General features: G+C 40.8%; 1 protein-coding gene across 1 annotated transcript in view; it reads left to right on the top strand.

Moving 5' to 3' along the window:
• Positions 1 to 23,966, top strand: part of LOC308329868 (large ribosomal subunit protein mL44-like) — a gene marked incomplete at both ends in the record, with an annotated part of 38,425 nt that overhangs the window by 2,225 nt on the left and 12,234 nt on the right. The gene's annotated exons all lie outside the window — the stretch shown is intronic.

The following is a 23,966-nucleotide window of genomic DNA, read 5'->3' on the forward strand; positions in this document are numbered from 1 at the left end:
TGGTGCTGAACCCCAGTCCGGACATAAGGCTATGATATATGGGTCCAAACTGCCTGAGTCACCTCGCCCAAACTCAGCTTTGTCCTCATCTCCTCCGGCTCTCTGACCTGTATGACCCTGGCCATAATAGACCCTCTTATGTACAAGCCTCCTGGCTCATGTCCCTGAGTATCACTCAATGCTCATAAGAATATAACTCCATATATCTCAATGTAAAGTCTCTCACCTGTGCAGCACATACTCCATATGACATTGTGTTTGTGGATGCAAATACAGGTGTATTATTATGTGTCTTCATGACATGATGAAACCACCTTAACATAGTAGGCTACTAACTTCTGTTCTACCTCTGAGGGGGAAGGGTGGCTTGGTTTGTGGAATGATCCCTCTGCATGCCCACTTTGAGTTCCTCCAGCTGTTTTAGTTGGAGGCAGTCAGAGTACTGGGTCTCTTCACATATCTATCCCAGAGTGTGTCCCCACCTCTATCTATCTATATATCTATATGCCTACTGTATAATGCCTATATGTCTGGGCGCCAATACACAACAGAAACCCCCCTCCTGGCATCCTTATGCCAGGACTTACAGAGGTGCCCAGACAACCAATAATTAACATGACTGGCCCCTTAAATAATAAAATGATATTCAGAGTTCAGACCCCTGTCCGATAAACCACACAAACCATATTTCCACCTGACCCCCCTGGAAAGACAAACAGCCTATTATACAGTAAAATAATGAAAAACACACGCTCACCTAAGCACAAATGAACAAAATATAACAAAACATTACTCAAACAATACTATCATCGACCTTACTCATAAACTAAAGCAAACTTCTGACAGTATAAGCCGATAAAAACACTACATTAATATCATTAACCTTACATGATCTATTGACTAAATAAACTACAAAACAAATGTAAGTAAATCATTTTAAACATAAACAAATCCTAACTTGACCTATATCGCATAATTACCATTCAAAACAACATGAATCAATCATAACATGCACAGTGACGAAATGGCATATGTGACACACATCTAAAAACATATAAAAACCTATGCTTAACGCAAAATCTTCGCCGTCAGTGACTCTGACAACCACCCAATTTCAAAGATAAGCACCCGTGTTTTGAAAACGCTCCTAATCATTCAAAATAAATCATCAACCCATAATTTGACATGCTATGCACACCTGAATTTTCGACACCCCCCTTGACACAGGAGCGTCATATGAACTCCTTGAATTGTATCACATTTAGAACAGACAAACCCTTTGTAAATAGATTTGAAACTGAACCCTGTGCTAACACGAAATGGAACTCCTCATATAATTGAACTCCTATTTAAACCAAATCAAATTCCTATAGCCACTGATTAAATTCAAATACCTGCAAATGAAAAGTTGACACTCAAAACATATGACACAAATAATAAAACAAACAAATAAAACCCAAACAATAACTCCACACATACACGTCTCATTAACAACCCGTTCAAAAATAATAAATCATACTAAGTGACAAAACTGCCCATTACCGAATATTACATGTACTGAAACACACAAAATAAAAACAGAGATTCTCTAAGTTGAAATGTAATATCTCCAATGACAGCGGTCCTCTGCCATTCCTCCCCCACTGACCTTTGTTGAGGTCCCCTGAGTACACACCAAGTCCGTACACGCGACATGCGATAGACACACCTCTCTCACTTCAGCCAAGAGACGGTAGGTCTCACTAGCTCGCTCTGCAGCTAATTGTTGCACTGACAAAATGAGAACAAACATCCCTACAAGTAGCACTATTTCAGTACTTTGTTAAATCCAGTTGATCTGTATCAGCACAGAAAACAACAACCTGTTAGACATAACATCTTTCAACATTAATTAAAACCACGATTTCTCAACATTAATCACAATTCAGATGAATCACGATTTATTCTCTTTCTCCATGATGCAAATTGTTCAGATGTTCAGACACGCGGTAGGAAATGGCTCCCACATTTCTTTTTTCGCCTACAGAATAACAACGCTTAGAAGATCTTCTTGAATCTCAGAGCTGAAATAGCTCTCAGATCTGTAGGTACAGAGCAGACCGTCACCATATACTTCAGTACAAGTATACCACAACTGCCCTGTAGTTGGTCATAGCATCTCCTTCCCGAGCAATCACAAGGCTCTGACTGGCCGCTTATTGCTCGCTATTGCTGTCAATCACGACAGCAATAGCATTGAAACTCTCCTCTTCTCCATCGTGTCATGAACGTTGGAAGCTCCTCCCATGGGTCCTGGTCCAGAATAATGTTCGTTCCGACACCTCATGCAACGAACGCCGTAGTATCTGTGAAGGGTCACCTGCTGTTTTGATCTCCTGACGGTAGGAGCTGATTTAGGAGCTCCTCCGTGTTCCGTAGACAGCTGCCCTGAGGCCACACCCCCCTGGACTCTCCGTCCTCTCGGGATGACCCCATCTTCCTGGTGGTCCTGCCAGATGTCCCCTGTCGACACCCTCCAGAACCTGGAGATCACTAGTGCAGTTGGAATCCTATGAACGGACTCCTCTCCTTTCCACTCCTATTAAAGGAAGCATGCAGGCCCCTCTACAGAAATCTCTCACTGAACTACCTAACAATTCACTGATGTCAAATCAACAAGCTCATGTATGCTAGGGCAGGACTGGCGGTTAAACTGAAAGGCACATTGTTTTAACCCCGAAACCGTTCAACCTTGGTTGAAAACTCCACTTCCTGGAGACATGGGTCAGAAACCCCTCAGTCATGCTATTAGCTATAGTCAGCTGTCCCAACCACAGGGTTTACGACTCCCCATGATCAGTATGTAACATGTACGGTGATGTCAGCCGTCGCCTTCATCACCCCACACACACACCTTGACTAAGGCCAATAATTGTTCAAATTCACACCAAACCCTCTTCCCTGCACTCCACTTTGACATCAGACTCCAGTCACTTCTCACTCCTTAGAGCAGAGCTCAAACTCAAACTCTGCTCACATCTCACAATGAATCTTCTAAAACACAATAGTACTGAAGATAAGGACAGGACAGGAGGTCCTCGCTCGTATCTCATTTACGGTGAGAAGAGATGGCTCTCGCCTCTCCCCTCTTAGTCATACTTTACTGGATATAGCTTGGTGTTCATCCATACATTCATTCATTAATTTCGTTCGCTCATTCACACATACATTATTCTCAATCAAACACCGTGATTTCATTCACACATACTCACACTTTCAGGCTTGTGATCTTCTCATTTAAACCCCTGGCCAGTCTACCCATTTCAAGCTTCATATGACCTGGCAAACATTTCTGTTACTTCTGACACCGTAAGGTGTACCAAATCAAATTCCACCGCCAAAACAAAAAACGGTCAACAGTAGACAACATCTACCATCGCTATGCCTTTTTAAATGAGAAGATTCCATGCCTGCAGACATTTGCACCATACACTAGGACAGAGTAGAAGTGTTATGTTTCTTCCACTATAAGGAGAGGATGGCCCCCCCTTGACTCATGCCCTCACTCACGTGCTCCCACATTCCACACACTCATTTACACACAACCCTCTCATAAAATGAGTAGATGGAGATTTCTCACTTTAAACAACTTTCACACACTTTCTCATATGCACACGTACATACCGTACATGAATAGCCTAGTTCCCTTATCTAATTTAGTTCATTCATTCAGTTTATTTATTAACCTCCTATTAATTTCCAACCTTCATGTGAATATTTGACCGCCTGGAGGGATATTGTTCCCCCCTACTTACATCAGCATGCATATTGTCTTGTGGCATTAACATTTTGACTTGTGTATACCGTCAGTATGACCCCTGCAGCCCCTGCAGAGGTTGCAGTCGGTCGCCCCGGTTACACTGACGCCAGAAATGACTGAATTCTCCACATATGTAACAAACGCTCTGGTTCCTCTGATGGGAATTACTACCCGGTCCTTGACGTCTAGGTGGTCTAACCCCTGGCAGAGGAGAGTATGGGAGGTACCGGGGTTCAGCCTGGCCGGCCCGTGGCGGCTGCTGCTGACTATTTGAACTAACCACCCTCTGTCCTGCCAGTTGAGCAGAACTTACCAGTTGGGCACAAGTCAACGCCCTCTGCATCTCCGCATCTTGTTCTGTCTGAGTAGTTAACTTTCTTCGGTACAGGTCGACATAACGCGCAACATGGTCTATATACATCGCTTTAGTCATGCTGGTAAGACCCACAACCTCCCTTAACTTCCTCTGCACTGTCTCGGGCAACCCTTGTTCAGTCCTGTGGCATATAATCATTTGTTCTAGCATGCCCAATTCAGATTCTTTTGTCTTCGTCTCATCTAACCAAAGCCGTTGAATCCTTTTTACGTATTCTTCTGGATTCTCTTTCTCTCCCAGTGGAGCTAACACAATACTGTCATACAAGCTCATCAACTTCATCCCATCCATGGGTGTCTGAGTATATTTATTATTCATTATTAACCCTGTAAAATAAATACTAAACAAAATAATAAACAAACAACCCTCAAACAAAATAATAAAAACAACCTTCCTCAATCAAGACAAGGTCTCTTGTGTTTGTCTGAGTTCTTGCCCTGGCCTTTCTCTGTGGTGTGATGGGTTGACTAAAAACACAAAAATACAAAAGTAATGTCATTAGTATATTGTTCCCTTATATGTCCTATAGGTTATTACTATTATTATTATTAAGGGACCAAGAAGACACGCAGTCTTTGGTTTTTTTTTCTTCTCCTTCTCCTTCTTCTCCTTCTTCTTCTCCTTCCGCCAAAAATAGCTGTTCTGACTGAACCGTGCAGTCGCTTTTTACGAAACTTGGTAATCTGGTAGAGGGCCATGCCAAACAGTGACCATGTGAAGCCCATGACCATTGGCCAAATGGTGGCGCTATAGCACTGAAAATGTAAACATTGAATGTGCATATCTCATGAACCGTTTGACCGTTGGCAATTACACTTTGATACACATATTTGTCTCCTCATGGCGAACAACTTTCGTATTCTGACTTTTGACCTCTGACCTTTACATTACCCACCATTTTGAATGATATGAAAACCATTTAAAATCTATCTCCTCCCAGAATCTTTGATCAAAATGTACAAAAACGTCTACACTTGAACTTTGGACTTAAACGAACAAAAAATCGTAACAGATTTCTTTTAAGTGAAAAAATGAAGTTTTTATGAGCCAATGAAAGTTTCTGTTTTGTGAAACCTCTCATGCAACTAATACGTCTTCCAAATACGGTTGGCAGCTAATACCTATACTGCATGATGTTATTGTATAGAATCAGTCAACTGACAGTGTCTGCTTAGCTCAGTCGGTAGAGCTCTCGCCTTTGGACCACAGTGTCACTGGTTCAAATCTGGGTAGCGACAACTCAGCCTGTCATTCTTATTTGTGCATATCTATCTCTCTCTCTCTCTCTCTCTCTCTCTGTCTCCACCCCCCTCTCTCTATATTTCTCTCTCCCCCTCTCCAACCCCCCCTCTCTCTCTCCCCCTCTTTCTCTCTCTCTTTCTCTCTCCCTCTCCACCCCCCCTCTCTGTCTCTATCTCTCTCCACCCCCTCTCTCTCTCTCCACCCCCCTCTCTCTCTCTATCTATCTCTCCACCCGTCTCTCTCTCTCTCTCCACCCCTCTCTCCACCCCCCTCTCTCTCTCTCTCTCTCTCTCTCCACCCCCCTCTCTCTCTCTCTCCACCCTCCCCCCCTCTATCTCTCTCTCTCTCTGTCTCTCTCCACCCCCCACCTCTCTCTCTCTCTCCACCCCCCCCTCTCTCTTTCTCTCAAATAATCATCATCATCAAATAAGCATCATTCTTGCTAGTATTGGTCCTTTACAGTTTGCTTACTGTTCAAATAGATCTGTGGATAGATCTCTTGCTTTACACACTGGACTGGTACATCTAGAAAATAATAGCTCTTATGTCAGACTACTGTTCATAGACTATAGTTCCGCATTTAACACTATTGTACCATCTAAATTAGTGTTGAAACTCAGTGGCCTTGGTGTGGGCAGCTCCATCTGTAACTGGCTATTTGATTTTCTGACAGGCAGGCCCCAGTGTGTACGCATAGGAGAAAGATGCTCATCCACAATTCTCACCAGAACCGGTGCACCCCAAGTCTGCTGCCTCATTCCTCTGTTGTACTACAGCTTGTTTATGTTTGATTGTGTCGCCAGATATGAGAATAACATCATAATTAAATTTGCGGATGATACCACAGTGATCGGACTAATAACCGACGGTGATGAGAGGGCCTATAGGAGGGAGATAGAGGATCTAACTCTATGGTGCAATAACAACAACCTCTCACTTAACACCAATAAGACCAAAGAAATCATTGTCGACTTTAGGAAGTCCAAAAGTATCCACACCCCCATTTCCATCAAAGGGTCATCTGTCGACATAGTTGATAACTTTAAATTCCTGGGCATACACATCACAGACACATTCACATGGTCACTCAATAGGTTGCAGAGGACCATTAAAACAGCAGCTAAACTCATCGGCAGCACATAATTACCCAGTCTCCATAACATCTACACCACTCGCTGTATGAAAAAAGCAAAAAAACATGGATGTAAATCAACTACATCTTGAAATGCTCTGATGAAACTGTATAGTCCGCTTGATGAGGGGTGTTGAATGTCCTGTGGGCTATATCAGTGAGATCAATAACTTTAAAGACTGGTGTATACAAAGCCGATCTGTGATGTGACATGCTATGAACATGTAGATCTGCTAATTGTTTGAGTACTTATGCTTTGGTGCTCAAAGTATATGTTGATGCTCAAATCTACATTTCAATCACCATAACAGCTGCTCCCATCATCTGATGAACAAGAGGGAAGTCTACATCCACAGACTTTTTACAATGTTATTTTTTGGCTTGAAACAAGCTCACATTATTTCTTTATGAACATTGATAAATGAGCTTCCACATTAACGTGGTGATGTGGTGATCAGGAATTTAACCTGGGACCCTTTGTATATCCAGGTGGCCCCTCTATCCATTAAGCTATGACAATTCTGCTCATCTACAGAAGTAAGCATAGTTTCACACTACAAGTGATGTGATTTATACCAGCCACTAGATGGCAATGATGATGAATATGACACTATATCCTAGACCACAACTACAAATATTTCCAAGAATTAGATTTATGACCTAGATGCTGCCAAATCTACCAGTCCAAATAAAGTGACATTGCAAGAACCCAAGTTTCTTCATTAATAGATGAACATTACAATATTTTTTTACTGACACTAACTTAAGTTACTCTTTTTTGGATACCATTCACATCAGCAGCATACAGCATGAATTGTTCATTCTGTTCAGGCATTGCTAAGGGTAGCTACATGGGTCTTTCATGGGTCTTTCACATAACCACCAAATAGCCATTTAGCTTACAGTGAAGGCACCACAACAGTAGGGGTATTCATTGCATGAATAGGTAAGTTTGCTGAATTTTTGGTTCCTACTAACAATATAGTGATATGTTTGGTAGAAACAAATGTGTGTAAACTATCACCTATGAATTATGGAATTAACTACTTTCAAGCTATAATGTAAAATGTGTTTTGTCGTGTCTTGTTGATAGCCACCCCAATGCTTTTCCAATGGAAGTCACATGGCTTTACCAAACATTTTTGTTTTGCTTGATGGCTGTGTCCTGCCCCCCCTCCCCCATCAAACAAATGTTTGGTCAAACCACACCTTCCTTTGAAATAAATTAATGTGGCCATCAAACAGCCTGAGTGCAGCCTGAATTTGAAGATGGAATTGATCATATTTGGATAAAAGGGTGGTTCAGTCTCAGAAGCTGCTTGTATTGAATGAAAGATGAGATACACTGAGTATAGACCGATTCACAGAGGGGTGCCCTGGGCGCGGCCATTACTGAGGTGTAATCCATGGAGCAGGTGCTCTGTAGGCCAGGTGTAGCTAATCAGTGCTGTTGCGCTTAATGGTACACCTCAGTAATGGCCGCACCCAGGAAACCCTCTGTGAATCGGTCAATAGACAAATTCACAGAGGGGTGCCATGGGCGCGGCCATTACTGTGGTCAGGTGTAGCTAATCAGTGCTGCTGCACTCAATGGTACACCTCAAAATGGCTGCACCCAGACAAGCCTCTGTGAATTTGTATATACACAGAAGGCATGCTTAGTGGGTCAGTTTTGGCACAAATTCTACCCATCAGGCACTAGGACATGACATCACAAAAATAGAGATGGTAGTAACTGTAATAGTGAAATAGTGTAATGAGACTAATAATGTAATAGTGCAATAGTGTAATAAGTGTAATACGTGTATGTAGTGTAATAAGTGTAATAGTGTAATAGTAGTGAAATAGTGTAATAAGTGTAATAGTGTAATACGTGACTGTATGTAGTGTAATAAGTGTAATAGTGTAATAGTGTAATAGTAGTGAAATAGTGTAATAAGTGTAATAGTTTAATAGTAGTGTAATAAGTGTAATAGTGTAATAGTAGTGAAATAGTGTAATAAGTGTAATAGTGTAATAAGTGTAATAGTTTAATAGTAGTGTAATAGTGTAATAAGTGTATTTAGTGTAATAGTGTAAGTGTAATCCTGTAATAAGTGTAATTTTGTAATCCTGTAATTAGTGTAATAGTGTAATAGTAGTGTAATAGTGGAATACATGTAAGTGTAATAGTGTAATAGTGTAATAATGTAATAGCAGTGTAATGGTGTAATAAGTAATAGTGTAATAGTAGTGTAATAAGTGTAATAGTAGTGTAGTAGTGTAATATTGTAATTAGTGTAATAGTAGTGTAATAAGTGTATTCTGTCTTCTCTCTCTCTCTCCACCCTCCCTCTCTCTCTCTCTCTCTCTCTCTCTATCTGTCTCTCCACCCCCCTCTCTCTCTCTCTCTCTCTCTCTGTCTCTCTCTCCACCCCCCCCCCCTCTCTCTCTCTCTCTCTCCACCCCCCCTCTTTCTCTCTTTCTCTCTCCCTCTCTTTCTCTCTCCTCTCTCTATCTGTCTCTCTCTCTCCACCCCCCCTCTCTCTCTGTCTCTCTCTCTCTCCACCCCCTCTCTCTCTCTCCCTCTCCTTGGTCCCGCCTTATCGCTGCTTGCAGCTATATTTTTGATTGTATTGTTCCACTTTTTTTGTTATCTCGTGCCAATAAGCCAGATTCTAATTGAATTGAAAAGTAGTACATTCTATAACCGACTCCTAACTTTTTAGGTTGGTGACGCGAGGTTACCTCCCTCCTAGTCCTAGGAAAACTGACTGCTCAGATCATTACGTAGTGTGGTATACATGCTGTTCTTTTTTGCTGGCCTATGTCAGCAAAGGGTTGTGCAATAAGTGGGTTTACGAGGCCAAATCTACTGTAGGCTATACCTATATATGAACATGTTTCTCAAAACAAAATATAAACATTGATTGGTTGATTTATTAACAGCTGCAGAATGGGTACATTTCAAACGAAAGCACAACTCAATACATTTTTTTTATTGTGGACTACACCATAAGGATGCATTACACTTGTTTACAACAGGGTCCACCATTTCCAATTCATCAGAACATTTATATTATATAATATTCTTCTATATAAAAAAAAAACAGGAAATCATCATGAGGCAGATAGAACATTTTTGTTCTGTCTTTAGATTTGATTGCTTAAAACCAATTGTGTAACTTTGTTTCCATAAGTGCCCTATAAATAAAGTGTATTATTATTATTATTTAATAGCATATTATTATTTCTCAATCAATCAATGGACGAGGTTGGCTAAAAGATGTCACTTGCGGAAAATAACATTTCTAAAATAAAACTAAAGGCTCCGCGACGCTTGTGGAACTGGTTCTTTCCGAGTCCCGACAACTTGCGACAAGCGACGTCCGTCGTACTACGGTAAATCAATGCTCCGGGTATAGCATCTATTTTTAGGACGTTGGTGTGATGTCTTGTGATGCCTTTGCGTGTCTTTACTTGTCTCTTGGTGCATTAATCCATACGGGTCATTATGGGTCATTATAACAGAAGTAAACAACAGCAGCAGACAGACTCACACACACACACACACACACACACACACACACACACAGATTAAAGTATTAACTTCAATAGGTGTTACTTTCCAGAGCCATCTAATTCTCTAAGGCTCTGAGTGTTTCCGAAAATCCTCTCCTACCGTGATCCACCCACTGACCAGGTAGCTTTAGCACAGTCAGAAAGAAAGTCTACTCTAAACCTTCTGATATAGGCTGTAAGCGCCATTTTGAGTCTCCTAATTGTGGCCAATGAGGGGTGTGGTCAAGTTCAGGTTGCCATAGTTACAGGGAGGGTATTTAACCCCGTCCCTAATGAATTGCAGGTGTTGTTGATAGGAGGCAAACTGTTTTCACTGTGCAGACAGGGACTGTTGCAAAGTGTTGCATTCACCACGTTTGACTGTTTGTTACTTATGTTATTTGCCTTCAAAGTATAGGATTTTGTAAGGAAAATAGATATAATTTAATATCCACTCTACGAACTTTCTGGACCTCAGCACACGTCTAAACTTCCTCATCCGTCAGCAGCCAGTAGCACCTAATACAGGGATTTAGGCGCTACATTAATGCTATATATATATATATATATATATATATTAGGGCTGCGAATCTTTAGGTGTCCCACGATTCGATTCGATTCCGATTCTTGGGGTGACGATTCGATTCAAAAACGATCTTTTCAATTTTTCCGATTCTCGATTCAAAAAAGATTTTTTTCGATTCTAAAGCAGTTTATTTTATTTTATTAAAAACAATTAAATAGAATTTTAGCATGATCTACTCCAGTCTTCTGGCATGAAAGCAGAGTACATTTAGTAAAAAGCTTGTATAATTGTAAAGGTTTTATCAACTGAATGATTTAAACACACAAAGGTTAAATCCAAGAGTAAGAACATGTCTCATGTATTTAGCTTGCACAAATTTGAACCAGTACAAAAGTTACAAAATCTCTTCTCACTCAATACCAGAACAATACATTAGTATTAAAACAGGTGTAAAATAAATACAATTGGCAGGCTTAGCTTAGCTGGTAGTAAATGCACTATGCAGAAACCCAGGCCATAATGCATTGCATGCACAGGTACATTTGTGAAAGAAAATAAAATTAAAAAAAAAAAAAAACTTTTTTTTTTTTTTTTTGAAAAATCGATTTTTGGAAAATGAGAATCGATTCTGAATCGGACAGCATTAGAATCGCGATTCTAACTCGAATCGATTTTTTTTGACAGGCCTAATATATATATATATAGGCTATGTTCCAAAGTGTATACCCATACAAACATTTATTTATTGGGTACAGAGAACAAAACAATGTAATGTCAACCACTTTATAACTACTGTAGAATGTTGCATGAAGCATGTCTGGGGAAGAGGGAGGGAGGGAGGGGTGCATGGATCAAAGTATGTTAGATTGTTATTGGTTGAAGAGAGTACAATACGTCAAAGCAATCATTGTCTTCACCCCAGACTGTTTAGTATAAGACGACTTGCTTTGTGTCATTTCTCCACAACTCCTCCAGGATCTCAATCATTCCTGATCAGATCGGACTGTTGACTCCAGACTTCAGGTGAAGATTTACTCGGTCTGCCCCACCAGGGTCTGCTGAACAGGAGGATCCCAGAAGACCTTGGTATGTTACTTAACCCATTCTGACCTGAGATCAGATTCATACGAGGTTTCCACTGGACACACACTGGTCTGATGATTAACCCATTCTGACCTGAGATCAGATTTAAAAAAATGTCAGTCGTTCTTCGATTTTTCAAAAATAGCAGACCTACAAGCTCGTAGCGCCCCTCACTTCACACAGGTGTGATTTTTCCCCTCCTCGATATTCTCAGTTGTCATTTTATTCTGAATCTTACATTGTGTTTAATTGTAATTTGACCTGTAGCTTTGCTGTAGGTCATTTTTGTTTTGCATCAGAGCAACAACTAATATCAACTATGGAATGCAAATGATTCTAGTAAATGGCATCCACTTACTGTGATTACTTCTCTGCCTGTTTTCTCTGAAAAATAGTCTGTCTTTTTGCCAAATCCGTCCGGCGTTCAGATGTGAATAGTGATTTTTGATCGCATGGCGACCGACATATTACTGTTTCTGGCGAAAGATAAACAAAATCGCCAGCTGCTAAGACTACAATGTGCTTTAAAGATAAACAATATCGCCAGCTGCTAAGACTACAATGTGCTTTAAAGATAAACAACATCGCCAGCTGCTAAGACTACAATGTGCTTTAAAGATAAACAACATCGCCAGCTGCTAAGACTACAATGTGCTTTAAAGATAAACAACATCGCCAGCTGCTAAGACTACAATGTGCTTTAAAGATAAACATCATCGCCAGCTGCTAAGACTACAATGTGCTTTAAAGATAAACAACATCGCCAGCTGCTAAGACTACAATGTGCTTTAAAGATAAACATCATCGCCAGCTGCTAAGACTACAATGTGCTTTAAAGATAAACATCATCGCCAGCTGCTAAGACTACAATGTGCTTTAAAGATAAACAACATCGCCAGCTGCTAAGACTACAATGTGCTTTAAAGATAAACAACATCGCCAGCTGCTAAGACTACAATGTGCTTTAAAGATAAACATCATCGCCAGCTGCTAAGACTACAATGTGCTTTAAAGATAAACAACATCGCCAGCTGCTAAGACTACAATGTGCTTTAAAGATAAACAATATCGCCAGCTGCTAAGACTACAATGTGCTTTAAAGATAAACAATATCGCCAGCTGCTAAGACTACAATGTGCTTTAAAGATAAACATCATCGCCAGCTGCTAAGACTACAATGTGCTTTAAAGATAAACATCATCGCCAGCTGCTAAGACTACAATGTGCTTTAAAGATAAACAACATCGCCAGCTGCTAAGACTACAATGTGCTTTAAAGATAAACATCATCGCCAGCTGCTAAGACTACAATGTGCTTTAAAGATAAACAATATCGCCAGCTGCTAAGACTACAATGTGCTTTAAAGATAAACAATATCGCCAGCTGCTAAGACTACAATGTGCTTTAAAGATAAACATCATCGCCAGCTGCTAAGACTACAATGTGCTTTAAAGATAAACATCATCGCCAGCTGCTAAGACTACAATGTGCTTTAAAGATAAACAACATCGCCAGCTGCTAAGACTACAATGTGCCAGCTGCTAAGCAGTGTTTTTGGCAGGCATTTTTTAGATTTAGTGAGTCTTATTCTTTTGGACGAATGCTTATTAGTTTTAGTCACTCTTAGGGTCGATTCATACTCCTATTTTAGAGCCGAATAAAAGTTGGTTCGGCGCTGTAGAGCCTACAATTTGACGTCATTTGAGGTTCGGGGGGGGCGGGTACCGTCCTAAAGTCGGCTCTTCGGTGCTACTGAAATTTTCTGACGAGCCGAAATCATTTCGGCACTACAGCGCCGAAACAGGAGTATGAATCGGCCCTTAGTCATTTGGAAAAATGCTTAATTAGTCTTAGTCAGTCTTAGTCATTTCTATCCTTGATAGTTTTAGTCGACGGAAACTCCTAAGGGTTTTATTCAGTTTTAGTCATTTTAGTAAAAGGTTTTAGTCCAGCTTTAGTCAATTTTTTTTAAATGTCGCAGTCCCTCCCCCTTTCAGAACAACGAGTGGCCCAGGAAATGAATCGCAATGCATTTTGACCATAGGCATTTCTTAAATTATTAATTTAAAGACCTTTTAAGCGTCGTACGAAGCCAACTCTTGTGACAAATCATGACAACACACACAATATTTTGGAGTGACCAAACAAATAATTAGAAAGTAGAAAAAAACGGCAGGTTACAACCCTTTTTTTGTTGTTTTTCTTCTTTGTAATTATTTGTTTGGTCCAAAATATTGTGTGTTGTCATGATTTGTCACGACAAGAGTTGGCTTCGTATGACGCTTAAAAGGTCTTTAAATTGCGACGCTCTATAGCGTACAGGTATTAATTAGGGCTGTCAGATGATTAAAAAATGTAATCGGATTAATCACAGCTTCAAAATGAATTTAATCATGATTAATCACCATTCGAACTATGTCCAAAATATGTCATGTTTTCCTGGTTATTGTTGTGGAAATGCAAATATAAATGACAGAAAGCGGATATACATAAGTTTTTTAATGTTTGTTGTTTTCTAATGCATTTAGTATAGCCATGATATGATGTGAGCATTTGTAGGCCTAGCCTACACTTTGAGTTAAATGATTCATCAATCCACTAACATTTTCTTGTCAGCGATCGTCTCGTCATCGTCGTCAAACAGAGCTATTTAGCTCGTCAGCGTCAGTCTTGTCCCGAATTATTTGAGTGTCGTTCGTTTTAGTCCGTCTTCGTCCTGGAAAAAGGGGCGTTGACGTCGTCATTTACGTTATCGTCATGCCTGACGAAAACAACACTGCTGCTAAGACTACAATGTGCTTTCGTTTCGTCTCTGAAGCGTGTGACACACGGAAGCAGGGCTCATGCATAGTTGATGTGAATCATGGCGCCGAAGTACCTAGACATGAACACTAGATGACAGCTCTCAAAGTGTTAATATCCAGGCTAGATTTGTAGTCATGTAATGTATTATGATTGTTAAGGTTATTGTTACAGTAGTTGGCTACATGACAGGGATTTGTCAGGGATTTTTGTCATTTTATCAAGTGCTGTCTCGACCTATGAATAATCTTTCCTTTGTATGTTTCCAATCCAGTGTCACGTCATCAGTCTGATTTCCCTGCACTGCCAGAGATGAATAAACAAAGAAGCTTGGCAAAAAAAACCCACCACTGCTGTGATCAGTGTGGAAAACACTTCTCTCACATGTCCAAACTTAAAATACACCAGAGAATTCACACTGGAGAGAAACCCTATGGATGTGATCAGTGTGGAGAACACTTCTCTCATATGTCCACCCTTAAAACACACCAGAGAATTCACACTGGAGAGAAACCCTATGGATGTGATCAGTGTGGAGAACACTTCTCGGTAATGTCCAAACTTAAAATACACCAGAGAATTCACACTGGAGAGAAACCCTATGGATGTGATCAGTGTGGAGAACACTTCTCTCATATGTCCACCCTTAAAACACACCAGAGAATTCACACTGGAGAGAAACCCTATGGATGTGATCAGTGTGGAGAACACTTCTCGGTAATGTCCAAACTTAAAATACACCAGAGAATTCACACTGGTGAGAAACCCTATGGATGTGTTCAGTGTGGAAAACACTTCTCTGACATGTCCAACCTTAAAATACACCAGAGAATTCACACTGGAGAGAAACCCTATGGATGTGATCAGTGTGGAGAACACTTCTCGGTAATGTCCACCCTTAAAAAACACCAGAGAATTCACACTGGTGAGAAACCCTATGGATGTGTTCAGTGTGGAAAACACTTCTCTGACATGTCCAACCTTAAAATACACCAGAGAATTCACACTGGAGAGAAACCCTATGGATGTGATCAGTGTGGAGAACACTTCTCTCATATGTCCACCCTTAAAACACACCAGAGAATTCACACTGGTGAGAAACCCTATGGATGTGATCAGTGTGGAGAACACTTCTCTCGCATGGACAGCCTTAAAACACACCAGAGAATTCACACTGGAGAGAAACCCTTTGGATGTGATCAGTGTGGAGAACACTTCTCGGTAATGTCCAACCTTAAAACACACCAGAGAATTCACACTGGAGAGAAACCCTATGGATGTGATCAGTGTGGACAACACTTCTCTCGCATGGACACCCTTAAAAAACACCAGAGAATTCACACTGGTGAGAAACCCTATGGATGTGATCAGTGTGATCAACATTTCTCTCGAATGTCCAGCCTTAAAAGACACCAGAGAATTCACACTGTGTGATGTGTGTAAAATATCTAAAACCACAAATTACACACATAAAGACCCCCAGGAAAGCTTCTAAACGTCATTAACATATATTTTTTTGCAAAAAGGGTGAAGTGTCCCTTTAAGGTTCCCCAATTAATTTTCCTCAAGAAATTCCTGCGTTTGTCGTTGGAAAAACGTGCTCATCATAAGCTGGACAATGAGTGGACAAATTGGCGTGGGAATCGCTTGGCCCGCTCGACCATTATTCTTTTATTTAGTATAAGTTGGCAACTCTTGCGTTGTATACAGTGTGAGTTATAGTTACTGGTATGTTTTTCATAGTGTCTTTGTTATGGCTGTACAGTTATCTTATTATGCTACAGTTATTGTTTTATAGCAGTCATTGTGTCCGTTATGTAACCGAGTATGAGAAGTTGAGAACAAATGAAATGGAAGCGTTATTGTTTTGTTTTATGTATGTATGTACAGTATGTAGTGTACGCATGCAAGCTCACAGCGTCTAGCCGACTGAACTGTATGTGATGGAGACCAGTATCTCTTAGTCTCTTAGTTTTAATTTAGTTTAGTCGACTAAATGTACAGTCGATTTAGTCGTCTTGATGCCGCCAGTCGTTGTAACGCGCGGCACAGAGCTGAGCGGGCCCTGAGCTGACCGGGCCCTGAGCTGACCGGGCCCTGAGCTGACCGGGCCCTGAGCTGAGTGGGCCCTAACCGGGCGATGAGCAGCTTACGGTTACACTTCACACTACTTTCAGATATGCTTCTGTGTTTTTCCACTGAACTTATTTCTGCTTGTGTCGTTTCATTCTCTGAGCATTAAATGTGTGACAAATGCACATAATGTTTTGGTATTTATTTGATTGACCTATGCATGTTATTATTACGTACGTGTGATGTATTTACATGTGGAGTTTTTTTGATTGATTGAAATATTTATTAACAGTCTGCAGAATGACAGTAGGCCTACATTTCAAGCACAAACGCAATACAAAGACTGTTAACTGTGAGTGGACGACCCAATGAAGCATTACACTTGTTTACAACAGGGTCCACCATGTTCAATTCATCAAAACATTTAGAGACGTACAAATAGACACTTCTTTATAGTCACATGGGCGTCAGTTCCCAATGGCAAAACAGACACGTGTGTCACGTGACACGGGCTTTCTGGGTATTGTAGTTGGAATATAACCTCAGGATTTTAACCAGGGTCCGGTAGATGATTAATCTACCGGTTTTAATAAAAAAACAATTTCACGAATTTTTTGCGTGAATGCCCTCGAACGGAATCTAATCACTTCACGCATTTTTTCGTGATTGCCCTTCTAAGGGTTTATACGATCTATACGATCTGCATCGTTTGATCTCGATCATGTACATCATGTACATACATTGTTAAGGGACCAAGAAGACACGCAGTGACTTTGGTCACTTCTTGTATTTGTGTTTTTTTTTCTTCTCCTTCTTCTTCTTCTCCTTCTTCTTCTCCTTCCGCCAAAAATAGCTGTTCTGACTGAACCGTGCAATCGCTTTTTACGAAACTTGGTAATCTGGTAGAGGGCCATGCCAAACAGTGACCATGTGAAGCCCATGACCATTGGCCAAATGGTGGCGCTATAGCACTGAAAATGTAAACTTTGAATGTGCATATCTCATGAACCGTTTGACCGTTGGCAATTACACTTTGATACACATATTTGTCTCCTCATGGCGAACAACTTTCGTATTCTGACTTTTGACCTCTGACCTTTACATTACCCACCATTTTGAATGATATGAAAACCATTTAAAATCTATCTCCTCCCAGAATCTTTGATCAAAATGTACAAAAACGTCTACACTTGAACTTTGGACTTAAACGAACAAAAAATCGTAACAGATTTCTTTTAAGTGAAAAAATGAAGTTTTTATGAGCCAATGAAAGTTTCTGTTTTGTGAAACCTCTCATGCAACTAATACGTCTTCCAAATACGGTTGGCAGCTAATACCTATACTGCATGATGTTATTGTATAGAATCAGTCAACTGACAGTGTCTGCTTAGCTCAGTCGGTAGAGCTCTCGCCTTTGGACCACAGTGTCACTGGTTCAAATCTGGGTAGCGACAACTCAGCCTGTCATTCTTATTTGTGCATATCTATCTCTCTCTCTCTCTCTCTCTCTCTCTGTCTCCACCCCCCTCTCTCTATCTTTCTCTCTCCCCCTCTCCAACCCCCCCTCTCTCTCTCCCCCTCTTTCTCTCTCTCTTTCTCTCTCCCTCTCCACCCCCCCTCTCTGTCTCTATCTCTCTCCACCCCCTCTCTCTCTCTCCACCCCCCTCTCTCTCTATCTATCTCTCCACCCGTCTCTCTCTCTCTCTCCACCCCTCTCTCCACCCCCCTCTCTCTCTCTCTCTCTCTCTCTCCACCCCCCTCTCTCTCTCTCTCTCCACCCTCCCCCCCTCTATCTCTCTCTCTCTCTGTCTCTCTCCACCCCCCACCTCTCTCTCTCTCTCCACCCCCCCCTCTCTCTTTCTCTCAAATAATCATCATCATCAAATAAGCATCATTCTTGCTAGTATTGGTCCTTTACAGTTTGCTTACTGTTCAAATAGATCTGTGGATAGATCTCTTGCTTTACACACTGGACTGGTACATCTAGAAAATAATAGCTCTTATGTCAGACTACTGTTCATAGACTATAGTTCCGCATTTAACACTATTGTACCATCTAAATTAGTGTTGAAACTCAGTGGCCTTGGTGTGGGCAGCTCCATCTGTAACTGGCTATTTGATTTTCTGACAGGCAGGCCCCAGTGTGTATGCATAGGAGAAAGATGCTCATCCACAATTCTCACCAGAACCGGTGCACCCCAAGTCTGCTGCCTCATTCCTCTGTTGTACTACAGCTTGTTTATGTTTGATTGTGTCGCCAGATATGAGAATAACATCATAATTAAATTTGCGGATGATACCACAGTGATCGGACTAATAACCGACGGTGATGAGAGGGCCTATAGGAGGGAGATAGAGGATCTAACTCTATGGTGCAATAACAACAACCTCTCACTTAACACCAATAAGACCAAAGAAATCATTGTCGACTTTAGGAAGTCCAAAAGTATCCACACCCCCATTTCCATCAAAGGGTCATCTGTCGACATAGTTGATAACTTTAAATTCCTGGGCATACACATCACAGACACATTCACATGGTCACTCAATAGGTTGCAGAGGACCATTAAAACAGCAGCTAAACTCATCGGCAGCACATAATTACCCAGTCTCCATAACATCTACACCACTCGCTGTATGAAAAAAGCAAAAAAACATGGATGTAAATCAACTACATCTTGAAATGCTCTGATGAAACTGTATAGTCCGCTTGATGAGGGGTGTTGAATGTCCTGTGGGCTATATCAGTGAGATCAATAACTTTAAAGACTGGTGTATACAAAGCCGATCTGTGATGTGACATGCTATGAACATGTAGATCTGCTAATTGTTTGAGTACTTATGCTTTGGTGCTCAAAGTATATGTTGTTAAGTATAAGTCTACATCCACAGACTTTTTACAATGTTATTTTTTGGCTTGAAACAAGCTCACATTATTTCTTTATGAACATTGATAAATGAGCTTCCACATTAACGTGGTGATGTGGTGATCAGGAATTTAACCTGGGACCCTTTGTATATCCAGGTGGCCCCTCTATCCATTAAGCTATGACAATTCTGCTCATCTACAGAAGTAAGCATAGTTTCACACTACAAGTGATGTGATTTATACCAGCCACTAGATGGCAATGATGATGAATATGACACTATATCCTAGACCACAACTACAAATATTTCCAAGAATTAGATTTATGACCTAGATGCTGCCAAATCTACCAGTCCAAATAAAGTGACATTGCAAGAACCCAAGTTTCTTCATTAATAGATGAACATTACAATATTTTTTTACTGACACTAACTTAAGTTACTCTTTTTTGGATACCATTCACATCAGCAGCATACAGCATGAATTGTTCATTCTGTTCAGGCATTGCTAAGGGTAGCTACATGGGTCTTTCATGGGTCTTTCACATAACCACCAAATAGCCATTTAGCTTACAGTGAAGGCACCACAACAGTAGGGGTATTCATTGCATGAATAGGTAAGTTTGCTGAATTTTTGGTTCCTACTAACAATATAGTGATATGTTTGGTAGAAACAAATGTGTGTAAACTATCACCTATGAATTATGGAATTAACTACTTTCAAGCTATAATGTAAAATGTGTTTTGTCGTGTCTTGTTGATAGCCACCCCAATGCTTTTCCAATGGAAGTCACATGGCTTTACCAAACATTTTTGTTTTGCTTGATGGCTGTGTCCTGCCCCCCCTCCCCCATCAAACAAATGTTTGGTCAAACCACACCTTCCTTTGAAATAAATTAATGTGGCCATCAAACAGCCTGAGTGCAGCCTGAAGTTGGTAATTGTATGAATCACTTAGTAACAGTAATTGTAACATTGATGTGTGGGCTCTTGTTTTGAAGCATTGAAATTGCCATAATGTGTCCTATATTTGAATTTTGAAGATGGAATTGATCATATTTGGATAAAAGGGTGGTTCAGTCTCAGAAGCTGCTTGTATTGAATGAAAGATGAGATACACTGAGTATAGACCGATTCACAGAGGGGTGCCCTGGGCGCGGCCATTACTGAGGTGTAATCCATGGAGCAGGTGCTCTGTAGGCCAGGTGTAGCTAATCAGTGCTGTTGCGCTTAATGGTACACCTCAGTAATGGCCGCACCCAGGAAACCCTCTGTGAATCGGTCAATAGACAAATTCACAGAGGGGTGCCATGGGCGCGGCCATTACTGTGGTCAGGTGTAGCTAATCAGTGCTGCTGCACTCAATGGTACACCTCAAAATGGCTGCACCCAGACAAGCCTCTGTGAATTTGTATATACACAGAAGGCATGCTTAGTGGGTCAGTTTTGGCACAAATTCTACCCATCAGGCACTAGGACATGACATCACAAAAATAGAGATGGTAGTAACTGTAATAGTGAAATAGTGTAATGAGACTAATAATGTAATAGTGCAATAGTGTAATAAGTGTAATACGTGTATGTAGTGTAATAAGTGTAATAGTGTAATAGTAGTGAAATAGTGTAATAAGTGTAATAGTGTAATACGTGACTGTATGTAGTGTAATAAGTGTAATAGTGTAATAGTGTATGTCGAATTATATATGGATGTGCGGGATATTATCAGAAATGGTGTGAAATGTATGAGGGGTCAAATGATGATCAAACTGTGTTCACATTATATGAAGTCTGAAAGAGAGAACAAACGGGTCTCTAAGCACATTCCTGTGAGCAGCCACCGGTGGTAGGGGGTTGCTTATCTGATTCTGCTGTGGGAAGAGGGTCATTTACGACTTCCACTAGCAGGCTGAAGTCAAGTCACTAATCAGTGACATGTCTAAAATAGGAAGAAAGAACTTCTTTAATTCCTTTCCATGGGATGATGTGTTCTAAGTAACCTATATTATACTGGGTTAGTAAAGCCTAGATAATAAATATATGTTAATGATCTAACATAACCTAGACAGTTGATCTAGAGTTAAGCAGCAGCTCACATGACAGGAAGTGATGAGAGCTGTTGCACAGGCAGGATGACCAGTGGCTTTTCATTGGCTGAAACAAGGCAATGAGATGCTGTCCTTACTTATGATTGGTTCGCGAAGGCAACTCTTTGCTTTAAGTGTACTGTTTGGCCTAGTGTTAATCAGATTCATCTTAACATCTTGACGTAGCAGGAGCGAGCAGAAGGCCAGCGGTAACTATAAAATGATATGATCTGTGCATTATTCATAACTATGTATTAATGTGATTTAGATTGTAACCAAATGTATTGTGTTTCTTTTCTCCAATTAATAATCTTGATTTGGTAGATTTAAAACCACAACGATTCAGTGGGTGGAATACCACGCAAAGTGGAGCCACACACACACATTCACTGCCACATACCTGGCAGACTTATTCAGTGGGTGACCACACAAAGTGGGCACACACACATTACAAAGTGGGCAAATAGTGGAACCACACAAATAGTGGAACACCGCACATGCACACATACTTAGTGGAACCACCCAAAGTGGAATACCGCATAATATGTTTCAATATAGCTATACTTCTACCAAATGAGAGCAGGTTAGATAATGGACTAAAAGGGCGTGCAAAGTCACGAATCCAGAGTACTATTGTCAGCTTGTGTGGGGAAGTTTGAATGTTGAATATGTTTTATGTTTTATGTTTATAATGGACTAATAAAAACCCTATAAAAAGCATGTTCGATTCGTAAAATAAGGCAATTATTGAAGCATTAAAATAACAACTGTGCGTATTAAACGTAGCTACATCTGCTTGCATTCCTGGGGAATTCGGATCCCGGCATATCTCACCGAAAACCGGACAGTTTTAAATCGCTGCGCTATTAAAGCGCACCGTTTACTTCAAATCGCAGAGCGAATAGTTTAATTCGTTGCGTAGCCGTGCACTGGGACCAGTGCACAGTCTTAAATCGTAGTGCAGCTAAAGTGCATAGGTTTAAAAGCGCTGCCGCAGCAGCGACTCGAATTGAAACAGTCAAACAGAATAAACATATTCCAGTTTCAATCCGAAGCCGTGCGCTGAGACAGCGCACAGTTTTATAGTTGGTGGGGCTGCTAAAGCGCCCAATTAATACCAGTTTAAATCAGGCTGTAACAGTCTGAATCACGGCCGGTTAAAAGAACCGCCCGTTCAAATAGTTTGAACTCGCCGCCGTGCGAAAGTATATCTCGCCGCCGTGCGAACAGTGTGGTGCCGTGCGCGAGTTGAGCGCACAGTCGGGTCAGGCCCGGGCAATTTGGGACGTAATATGGTCTACACAAATGGACATATTACAGTTTAAATTGCTACCGTGTTGAAAAGAGCTTTAAATTAGTGTTCACTAAAGTGAACGCAATTTAAACAACAGTTTAGATTGTGGCCGGGCTGTTTTAACTATAAACAAGCATCGGTGGAGTCACTATAGTGACCACAATCTAAGCAAATGTGCCGTGTGTTTAGCCGGCATACATATTTGAATCGTGCCCCACAACAAGCCACAATTCAGATAGAATCGCTGCCGCGACGACACTGATTGTGGTTTCTTTGATGTGACTAAATTCAGATAAATGTGAGCCGTGCGTAAACAGCGCATGGCGATCGGTGCGCAAGGTTTAGTGTCCACATATTAAACTGCAAAGTGCGTTTGATTTGGGCTACTAAATGCGACACCGCAAAAAAACGTTCTCATATAGATATGGGTCTGTGTGAAACGGAGTTAAGCAGAGCCACCCCGAAGGAGGTGACTGTGGTTTAACAAAAGTTTGGCATTAGTCATTTGATCGATTAGAGCAAAAGTTCTCTGTATCGGCGTTCGGTTTAGGAAACTGATTGTTTAGACTATTAGAACCAAACATAACGTTTTAATTGTGCCGGATTAAAAGCCGACCGTTTAAAATAATTATAGTGCTTTTATCTGTGAACAACACAGTAAAGTACTTTTATGCTGCGTGCTGGGTCAGCACAGAGGAGCAGCAGGTGAGAGGAAACATCTCCATTTCTCACTGCACCAGAAGAGTGCATGGGGGGGGGAGGATTCCTTTTCTCACAGCAGTGTGACTTTTGTCATGCGAATGACCCTGTACTGAAGACAGTGCAAGGGACTTAAGTCAGTCTGTCAGTCACTAAAGTGACAGCTGGGACTGATGTAAAGAGAAGGTTTAAGACAGAATAGTTTTAAACCCAGTGTTAAACGTGATGTAATTGACTAGTTACAATCAAATAATGTTTTAACACTGCAAAAGCGTGCTTTTAAAGTAGGTAAATCGCATTTAAGGACGTGTCATATATAACTGGTGCCAGGAGCATTCACTGTAAGGAACAGTGCTTAGCAAGATCTGTGACAGATTTAAATAAAGCTATAGAGTTGACCGTCCACGGCCAATTTAAATCTAGTAGAGACTACTAAACTAAAGATTTATTG

Source organism: Protomyctophum bolini (assembly GCF_963924005.1).
Source record: "Protomyctophum bolini genome assembly, chromosome: 15".
NCBI lineage: Eukaryota > Metazoa > Chordata > Actinopteri > Myctophiformes > Myctophidae > Protomyctophum > Protomyctophum bolini.